The sequence below is a fragment of the Mus caroli genome, chromosome 1 (assembly GCF_900094665.2).
Source record: "Mus caroli chromosome 1, CAROLI_EIJ_v1.1, whole genome shotgun sequence".
In the NCBI taxonomy this organism is placed as follows: domain Eukaryota; kingdom Metazoa; phylum Chordata; class Mammalia; order Rodentia; family Muridae; genus Mus; species Mus caroli.
The window spans coordinates 46398036-46409059 of NC_034570.1; positions in this window are offsets into that span (position 1 = coordinate 46398036).

Sequence of the window (11024 nt, forward strand, 5' to 3'; positions counted from 1 at the left end):
TTCTTCCGCCCCGTCTAGATTCCTCTCTTTTCAGCTCGAACTGCCATTCTCAGTTGAACCGTTGGTGTTGTGGACTGCGGGCAGGCTGCAACATACCATGATACTACTTTCCTAAACCATGCACAATCTAAACTGTTTCTTTGCCTTGATAAGCTTTAGAACATTGATTGCAGACTTAGGAATGCCCAGTAAAGTCAGAAAGGATTTCCACTTAGTTCGTAAATTGATGGTAACAAAGCATTTTAGTTAACACCAAGTACAATAATGTCCATCTGCTTAATCACTCAACAATTTTTTAAAAAAAGGACAAGAAAAATGGCTAAGTAAAGTGCTTGGAACATTCCCATGAGAACTTGAGTTTGAGCTTTAGAATCCAGTTTTTACAAGCTGACACATTCTTGTCATCCCAGGTCTAGGGAGGAGGGAAAATCATGTTTCCTGGGACTCACTAACCAGACAGCCTAGCCTGCTTGGAGAGCTTCAGGGCAGTGAGACATCATGTCTCAAGGGAAAAGTGGACAGTGCTTAAGAAACAACACAGAAGCTTGTCATCTTCACATAAGGACATGCACACCTATGAGCATGCATACACATAATACAAAATTAATTACTTATTTAACAAGAAACTCTCTAGTACTACTATGTCATACACGCTAAGCTGTCCATAGCAGGATGAATGACCAGTCAGAAGCAGACCAGTGAAAATGTGCACATCTGTTTCCCACAGTTGCACCACATCTAACCCAAGTCTTATGTGTGTCCACAGAGCACACTGTAATTGTTATTTAATAAATATTTTTCAATAAGTCAGTGAAAATAGTCAAGGAAGCACCTCTAAAATACTATGCCAGAAAGAGGTATATAAGAGATTACATCACTGTTTACTTTTGGATACTAGACATCCTGAGTAAGCCATTTTGTGCAGACTCATAGTTTCCATGTCTAGTGTCTGCTAAATTTCACCTAACTCACACTGGATATCAGTACCATGTTTCCTAAGATAAACTGGCCCTTGTGGCTTCTGGTTTCTAACAAAATGGCACTGAGATTTAGTTTATCTTATTATTACTTCTATTTACATGTATTTTGAGCTTGATATATTGCTATTTCATAAGAGATTGCTCCTTCAGTGTCTTACAGAATAACTTTTTGCAGGATATTTGATCACATTATGAACCCCAAGGTTCTGAATTGTAAGAGTCTGTTTCTAATTGTACCTCAGCTTTGGATCCCAGAGCTTGTTTACATAAATAAGCAGTTGTAGTGTGGCTCAGCCATAGCACACAGCTTAAATCCAGGTGCTAAATAAAGTCAACCCTAGGTCTAGAGGCAGTGCAAGCAACCAGCCATAGAGAGTGAATGTAAGCAAAGGGGAAAAGAGGGTTTCTGAGGAGAAGGGTATTTAAGACAAGGTAGAGAAGTGAAAGACCAGGGATGTCAGTGGAATAGGAAGGTCAGCTGGGTGCTTCCTCTGCTGTCTGAGCTAACAGCATCTGGCTCCTGAGCCTTCATTCGATAAAATCGAGTAGTTGGGGTTTTATTTTTTTAAAACAACTGTCCTCTGGGAACACTTCTGCTCTGGTTGTTTCTTTGACAAGACTAGCCTCCAAGCAGCATGGCAAGCTCCGGTGTGGGCAAGTCTGATGCTGAACTCTGAAAGACCATGTTGCAACCTGAATGCTGTGTTCACCAGATGACCAGAGAGTCTATGTCTAAAGTCCAACACTGCTCTCTGCATTTTAAATGTGCAGTATAAATTCAACATCTTTCTTTGGGTCAGAATCCTGTGTTCAACCCTCTGTTTGGCCTTTGAACATCTACTGACTCTCCCTAAATGGCACACGCAGCTTCTTAAAAGAAAAAAATTTTTAATTATGCATACATGTGTGTGGGTGTTTGGATGTGATTGTGTCAGAGACCCCTGGAGCTATAGGTTCCTGTGGTCTGCTATGTGTGTGCTAAGAATCAAAGCTAGGTTCTCTGCAGGAGCAATAGGTGCTCTTCAGCTCTGTCTGACCCACTCCTCCAGCACCACCACCACCCCTGCCCCTTTTAAAGTAACATTTTAGTTATGCACATCCTTGATGGTCTGAAAATATTTTTGGGTGTTCTTGAACTGACTATAAACGTCTGAGTCTCTTGATTTGCTAAACTTTATAAAGTTATCTGGGCCAAGAGAGTGAACTGTTTTTATTAGATTCTTTGGGATGCTTATTAAAAGAGATACACCAGGATTTTGTTCATATAAGAACTCCCAGGGAAGCAGGAAGGTGAAAGCAAATAGATATGAAGACTCTAGCTTAGCAAAACAGAGACAGAGACACAAAGACAAAGTGAGAAAACAATACAGCCAGAACTCAGAACTCAAATTCTCATTTGACCATGAAATCTTTTCAATGTCATTGTGAAAAGGCAAAAGTCTGAAATTATTGGCCCTTCATATTTAGTAGAGCAAAAATTATAAGCCCCCTAAAGATAAATATTTTAAATTCTGAATTCCAGAATACACAAGGATTTATGGTCTAACTGCCCCTGAGTATTGTTAACAACTGAGTATGCCAGGGGCTTACAGTATCCTTCATTCTGTGGCAAAAGTAAATTCATGAGCCACTGACCTCCAGAGCTCCTGAATAGCTTTGATGGAGGCTGTAGCCTTTGAATCATTATCAGATTTAACCTGATCAATGGCACAAGGAAATAATTTAAAGTGAGAACCAGGCCATCAATTGAATAACAATGCTTTTACTTTTCTAATTATGAAAGTTTATCTTTGGAACATATGAGTGGTTTCTGAAATTCTTTGGAATGATAGTTTGTTAAATGCTCAAAAGAAATTAAACTCCAATGAATTCATTTATTCGAAGGCATATTCTCAACAGTGATTCAAAGAAAATAATTTAGAAAGATTATGTCATGGAAATTACAACAAATGATTTGATCTAGAGAAAATATTTAGACTTTCAGTATATGGTAACAGGAATGCAAGTATTTTTTTCCTGGCTCTAATCCATAAGCACATAATTAAGAAAATAAAATCAGTGTTAGGGCCAACTTTTTAATTTAAAATTTAAAATTTTTATCTTCTCTTAAAACAAATTATAACAGCCAGGCAGTGGTGGCGCATGCCTTTAATTCCAGCACTTGGGAGGCAGAGGCAAATGGATTTCTGAGTTCAAGGCCAGCCTGGTCTACAGAGAGTTCTAGGACAGCCAGAGCTACACAGAGAAAACTTGTCTCAAAAAAACCAACCAACCAAACAAACAAACAAAAATTATAACAAAATTTGTAGTCAGCAGTAGAATGTAAGACAACTCTTATCTTAGCTATTTTCTTCACTGCTGTGGTAAGGTACTCCAAGAAAAGCAACTTAGAGAAGAAAGGGCTTTCCACTCACAGTTTGAAGGGATACAGTCCACACAACAGGGATGTCCAGGAAGAAGGGGCTTGAGGCAGCTGTTCACATGTCTGCAGTCAGGAAGCACAGCAGCCTGTATGCTAGTGAATGAAGCATGTCCCTTCTGCATGTAACTCCCCACAGTGTCCTCAGCTACACAGACTGATGGGTCACCCTCCTCCAGTGTCAGAGCTTGAACATCACACATGTGTAGTCTATAGACATATAAATACTAAGAAAATGTATTGCTTAGGTTTGATAAGCAATTTTTTTCAACTTAATGGAATTGAGGGACCCCATGGATTTAAAGAAGCATACACTTTAGGTGTGGTCTGTGAATTTGTTTGCAAAGAAGTGGAGAGTATGGGTCATAAAATGAGTGTAACCGGTGTACTATAAATGTGAGTAGCATAAGCCTGAGGGACCAGAATGGAATAAAAAGGGACAAAGTAGGAAACTAGCTGTCACTTCTGAATGACTTTTGTAGAACAGGTATGTTTTTCTACTGCTATCTCCTGTGGACTTCAACTTTAATGTTGTTTGGATTTAGATTTGGACTTGTTCCAGAAAGGTTCCTGGAAGCTTTAGTGCCTAAGAAGGACCTGGCCACTCGTGTGAGACTCAGCTTCTTAAGACTCAGCAGCCACTGATTTCCCAGCCCTCCAGCCTGCACACAGCAGCTGCAGGACACTGCAGCCTCAAAGTCTGTGAACCAATCTAATAAGCCCTCTCTTATGATGATATATTTTCCATTGGCTCCATTCCTCTGGAGGACACTAATACTGTGCCCTTCTGCCTTTCATAAATGGCTAGCAAAGAGGGGAGGTAGCCAGAGGCAAGTGATAAAGTAGGTGCTTAGTCACCCCTCTGAGACACCTGGATGAAACATAAAGCAGACACTGGTAGATGGTAAAGTTTTTATTAGGAGACATATATTAAAAGCTGCTGGAATGTCTTTAAGGAAATGGGATATAGAACAATCAATATTCCACTCAGCCAACTATAAGAAGAAAAAAATTATTTCTATGAAAGAACCATTAACTGTTATAGAACAACACTGATAAAGATAAAAATTTTACACCCATAATAATGCATGTGTTTTTATGGTGTTCCCTGCAGCCTAAATGGTCTCTGTTTCAGTTGCTCTGACTTAAATCAAGCTGCTGTATCTGACCATTTCTTGGAAGGCACTTAGAGGCCTGCTGCTATACAGCTTTAGCAGCTTGCCTCCCTACTCCCTAAGATAGCTGATGCATTAACCAGAAGGGCTACCACAAGCTTTAATCTCTGTAAGAGCAGCATTCAGACCATAATTGTCCTAGAAAATAATTCATGCTCAAAGAGCAAAAGCAAAGGCCCCTTTGTTCTCTTTATTCCAAGTATTTTCCTCAAACTGAACTCAAAGAAAAGATCATGCCAGTCATCTAGGCAGACTTCCCGTGAAGCAGAATGGAGGCTTTCTGGGACTGGCACACTACACAAAGGATACCTGATCACAGAGTGGGATTGCTTACATATTGGCTGCGAGTCAACCAATTTAATTACACAAATAACAAAACAACAGTCACCTGGTTGCTGCTATGTACAATTGTTACTATTAGTCTTTCTAAATTTGCAGAGCTATAGTTTTCTGTGACACACAATGAGGATAAGTACAGAAAAGAAAAAGCAAGCATAAAGGCATTTGTTATGTGTAGACAAAGGAGATTCAGCAAGAGAAAGGGTACAATTGAAGGATTTTCAGGAATGTGTTTCTTATCCCCATTTCAGAGATGGATAAATGATGAGTATATGACATATTCAAGGTAATAGGTCCAAGCCTCTGGGTAAATGTTCAAAGCCAGCCCTCACATGAGAAGGTAGAGTCTCCACTATACAGCACTATCTTTTTTGACCCGTCCAGCAGGTCTAGTTATTCGAGGGTCTTGAGGGAACCTTCTCCTAAGAACCAAATGGGGGGATAGAGAGAGACGAGGACCAAGTGCAAGAACAACAGGGAAACATTCTGAGTGGCATCAAGGTCCCACTGTATTAGCCAGGCCCAAGGTTTAAATGCACAAGCAAAAGGGGAAGTACTTCTCAGCAGGAGGAATGGGGCAGCGGAAATGCACCTCAGCAGGAGGGATGGGGCAGTGGAAATTTTTCTTTTGGCGACTACACGGGGAAGCAGGAACTTGGTGGTATCAGGGTACATCTTGAGGTCAGGACATCCAGCTCTGACTTAGGGCTGGAACACTCTGTGGTTGGTTGTTCTTGGAGCGGTGCATCGGTGGCCCACTTTTGACCCCCTTTTCTTCTGGGGGGGGGAGGCCCAATTCTGAGATCAGGACAATTGTGTTGTCTTAATGGCTCTCAACATCTTTTTGAAGATAGAATGTGAGTTGGCCTTTGAACAAGTACAGGAAGTTCATAAAAGTTAAGAGAAGATTTTGAGCATTCCAGGAGTTTGGAGGAAGAAAGTAAGTGAAAATATCAAGGATAAATAAAAAGTAATATGATTTGAGTGAAAAATATAGCAAGACATCAATTAGAAAATACACCAGGTGGATTGTACCTGCACCTGGGAATGGAGCCTGTGCTGTGGATCCTAACCCACTCAGCCCACACCGAAAAGCAGCTTGACCACAAGGAGTTCTGACACACAGAATCACAGACTCACAGAAAGGACAGGCTCCAGTAAAAGACAGCAAAGCCAATTAACACCAGAGATAACCAGATGACAAGAGGCAAGCAAAAGAACATAAGTAATAGAAACCAATGCTACTTGGCAACATCAGAACCCAATTCTCTCACCACAACAAACCCCAGATATGCCAACATACCTAAAAAGCAAGACTCAGATCTAAAATCCCATCTCATGAAGATGAAAGAGGACTATTAGAAGGACATAAATAACTCCCTTAAAGAAATACAAGGGAACACAAGTGAACAATTAGAAGTCCTTAAAGAGGAAACACAAATCTATCAAAGACATACAAAAAAAAAAAAAAAACCCACAATCAAACAGGTGAAGGAGTTGAAAACACTGTCCAAGATCTAAAAATGGAAATAGAAACATTAAAGAAAACAGAAAGGGAGGCAACCCTGAAGATTTTTCATCTAGGAAAAAACCTAGGAAGGAAATCAGGAGTCACAGATGCAAACATCACCAACAGAATACAAAATATAGAAAACAGAATCTCAGGAATAGAAGATACCATAGAAGATATTGACACAACAGTCCAAGAAAATATAAATACCAAAGGCTCCTAACTCAAAACACTCAAGATATCCAGGACAAAATGAAAATATCAAACGTAAGAATAAGTGGTATAGAAGACAGCAAAGATCCCCAACTCAAAGGGCTGGCTAACATCTTCAACAAAATTATAGAAGAAAACTCCTTAACTTAAAGAAAGAGATGCTGATAAACTTACAGGAAGCCTACAAAACGCCAAATATATTGAACCGGAAAAGAAATTCCTACTATCACATAATATTCAAAACACTAAATACACACATCAAAGAAAGAATATTAAAAGTGGTTAAAAAAAAAAAAACAAGTAACATATAAAGGGAGACCTATCAGAATTACACAAAACTTATCAACAAAGACTCTAAAAGGGAGAAGATCTTAGGCAGATGTCCTATAGACCCTATAAGAGCAAAAATACCAGCCAGGCTTCTATACCCAGCAAAACTCTCAGTTATCATAGTTAGAGAAACCAAGACACTCCATGATAAAACCAAGTTTAAATGATATCTTTCTACTAATCCAGCCATAAAGAGGATAATAGAAGGAAAATGCTAATACAAGGAGGGAAACTACACCCAAGAAAAAGCAAGAAATTAATCTTCTGACAACAAATTTAAAAGAAGAGAGTCACACATACATAATTCCAGCTCTAACAACAAAAATAACAGGAAACAACAATTATTGGTCCTAGGTATCTCTCTACATCAATGTATTCAATTCCCCAATAAAAAAACATAAGCAAATAGACTGAATATGTAAAGAGGAGCCTGCATTTTGTTGCATACAAGAAACACAACTCAGTGACAAAGATATACACCATCTCAGAGAAATAGAATGGAAAAATTTTTCCAAGCAAATGGTCACAAAACACCAGCAAGAGTTCTAATGTCCAATTATTAAACTTTCAACCAAAAGTTATCAAAAAAGATGGAGAAGGATACTTCACATCCATCAAAGGAAAAATAAACTAAGATAAACTCTCAATTCTGAACATCTATGCCCCAAATACAAGGGTACCCATATTTTTAAAAGAAATGTTATTAAAGCTCAAAGCATACATTGAAACTTACGCAATAATAGTGGTAGACTTCAACACCCCACTCTTACCAATGGGCAGATCACAGAAACAAACTAAACAGAGACACAGTGAAACTAACAGAAGTTATGAAACAAATGGATTTAGCAGGTATCTACAGAACATTTGATCCAAAAAAAAAAAAGAATATACCTTCTTCTCTGCACCTCATGGTACCATCTCAAAAACTGGCCATATAATCAGAAACAAAACAAACCTCAACAGATACAAGAAAATTGAATTAATTCCACATATTCTATCAGGACACTATGGACTAAGACTGCTCTTCTTTAACAGCAAAAACAACAGAAAGCCCACATATACATGGAAGCTGAACAATTCTTGACTCAATAATAACTTGGTCAGGAAAAAAAAGAAAGAAATTAAAGACTTTGTAGATTTAAACAGAAAATGAAGGCACAACATACTCAAAGTTATGGGACACAATGAAAGCAGGATTAAGAGGAAAACTCATAGCTCTGAGTGTCTCCAAAAGGAAGTTGGAGAGATCATACACTAGCAACTTAATAGCACACCTGAAAGCTCTAGAACAAAAAGAAGTAAATATACCCATGAGGAGTAGATGGCTGGAAATAATCAAATATAGGACTGAAATCAACCAAGTGGAAACAAAGAGAACTATACAAAGAATCAACCAAACCAGGAGCTGGTTCTTTGAGAAAATCAACAAGATAGATAAACCCTTAGCCAAACTACCTAGAGGGCACAAAGACAGTATCAAAATTAACAAAATTAGAAATGAGAAAGGAGACATAACAACAGAAACTTAAGAAATTCAAAAAAACATCAGATCCTATTACAAAAGCTTATAATCAACAAAATTGGAAAATCTAGATGAAATGGATAATTTTCTAGACAGATACCAGGTACCAAACTTAAATCAGGATCAGATAAACCAACAGTCATTAAAAGTCTCCCAACCAATAAAAGCCCAGAGTCAGATGACTTTAGTGCAGAATTCTATCAGAATGAAAACAGAAGGAACACTGTCTAATTTGTTCTGTGAAACCACAATTACATTGACACTTAAACCTCACAAAGACCCAACAAAGAAAGACAACTTCAGACCAATTTCCCTTATGAATATCAATGCAAAAATACTTAATAAAATTCCGGCAGACAGAATTCAAGAATATATCACAATAATAATTCAATATGATCAAGCAGGGCTTCGTCCCAGGAATTCAGGGATGGTTCAATATACAGAAATCCATCAATGTAATCCACAATATAAACAAACTCAAAGGAAAAAAAAAAACACATGATCATTTAATTGGATGCTGAAAAAGCTTTTGACAAAATACAATGACCCTTCATGTTAAAAGTATTAGAGAGATCAGGAAATCAAGGACCATACCTAACATAATAAAAACAATATACAGCAAATCAATAGCCAACATCAAACTAAATGGAGAGAAACTTGAAGCGATCCAACTAAAATCAGGGACAACACAAGACTGCCTACTCTCCCCCATCTATTCAGTATAGTACTCAAAGTTCTAGTCAAAGCAATTAGACAACAAAAGGAGATCAATGGGATACAAATTGGGAAAGAGGAAGTAAAGATATCACTATTTTCAGATGATATGACAATATACATTAGTGATCCCAAAAATTCTACCAGAGAACGCCTACATCTGATACACTTCAGCAAAGTGACTGGTTACAAAATTAACTCTAACAAATCAGAAGCCTTCTTGTACTCAAGGGATAAACAGGCTGAAAAAGAATTTAGGCAAATGACACCCTTCCCAACAGTCACAAATAATATAAAATATCCTGGTGTGACTCTAACAAAGCAAGTGAGAGATCTATATGACAAGAACGTCACATCTCTGGAGAAAGAAATCAAAGAAGACCTCAAGATGGAGAGATCTCCCATGCTCATGAATCAGTAGGATTAACTTAGTAAAAATGGTCATCTTACCAAAAGCCATCAACATGTTCAATGCAATCCCCATCAAAATTCCAACACAGAATTGAGCAATTCTCAAATTTATCTGGAATAACAAAAACCCAGGATAGTGAAATCTATTCTCAACAATAAAAGAACATCTGAGGGAAATCATCATCCCTGACCTTAGACTGTACTACAGAGCAACAGTGATAAAAACCACATAGTATTGGTAGAGACAAGAAGGTAGATTAATGGAATAGAATTGAAGACCCAGAAATAAGCCCATACACCTTTGGTCACTTGATCTTTGATAAAGAAGCCAAAATCATACAGTAGAAAAAAGACATTTTTAACAAATGGTGCTGTTTCAACTGTTTGTCAGCATGTAGAGAAATGAAAATTGATCTATTCTTATCTCCTTACACAAAGCTCAAGTCTAAGGAATCAAGGACCTCCACGTAAAACCATATATGAAGCTTATAGAAGAGATGTTCGGGAAGAGCCTTGAGCACATCAGCTCAGGGGAAAATTTCCTGAACAGAACACCAATGGTTTGTGCTCTAATATCAACAATTGACAAATGGTACCTCATAATATTGAAAATCTTCTGCAAGGCAAAGGACACTCTAAATAGGACAAAATAACAAGCTACCAGTTGGGAAACTATCTTTACCAACCCTACACCTAATAGAGGGCTAATATCCAAAATAGACAAAGAACTCAAAAAGTTAAACTCCAGAGAACCAAATAATCCTATTAAAAATGGAATAGAGAGCTAAACAAACAACTCTCAACTGAGAATCTCAAATGGCTGAGAAGCACTTAAAGAAATGTTCAGCATCCTTAGACATCAAGGAAATGCAAGTCAAAATGACCCTAAGATTCTAACTCACAGAAATCAGAATGGTTCAGATCAAAAACTCAGGTGACAACAGATGCTGGTAAGGATGTGGAGAAAGAGAACACTCTTCCATTGCTGGTGGGATTGCAAGCTGGTACAACCACACTGGATATCAACCTGGTGGTTCCTCATAAAACTGGAAATAGTTCTACTTGAAAACCCAGCTTTACCACCCACTGGTCATATAGCCAAATGATGCTTTGACATATAACATCGACACATGCTCCACTATGTTCACAGCAACCTTGTTTATAATAACCAGAAGCTGGAAACAACCCAGATGTGCCTCAACAGAAGAATGGATACAGAAAATGTGGTACATTTACACAATGGAGTACTATTCAGCTATTAAAAACAATGACTTCATGAAATTCTCAGGTCAATGGATGGAACTAGAAAATATCATCCTGAGTGAGGTAACCCACACACAAAAGAACACACATGGTATGTTTCACTGATAAGTGGATATTAGCCCAAAAGCTCAGAAAGCCCAATACACAG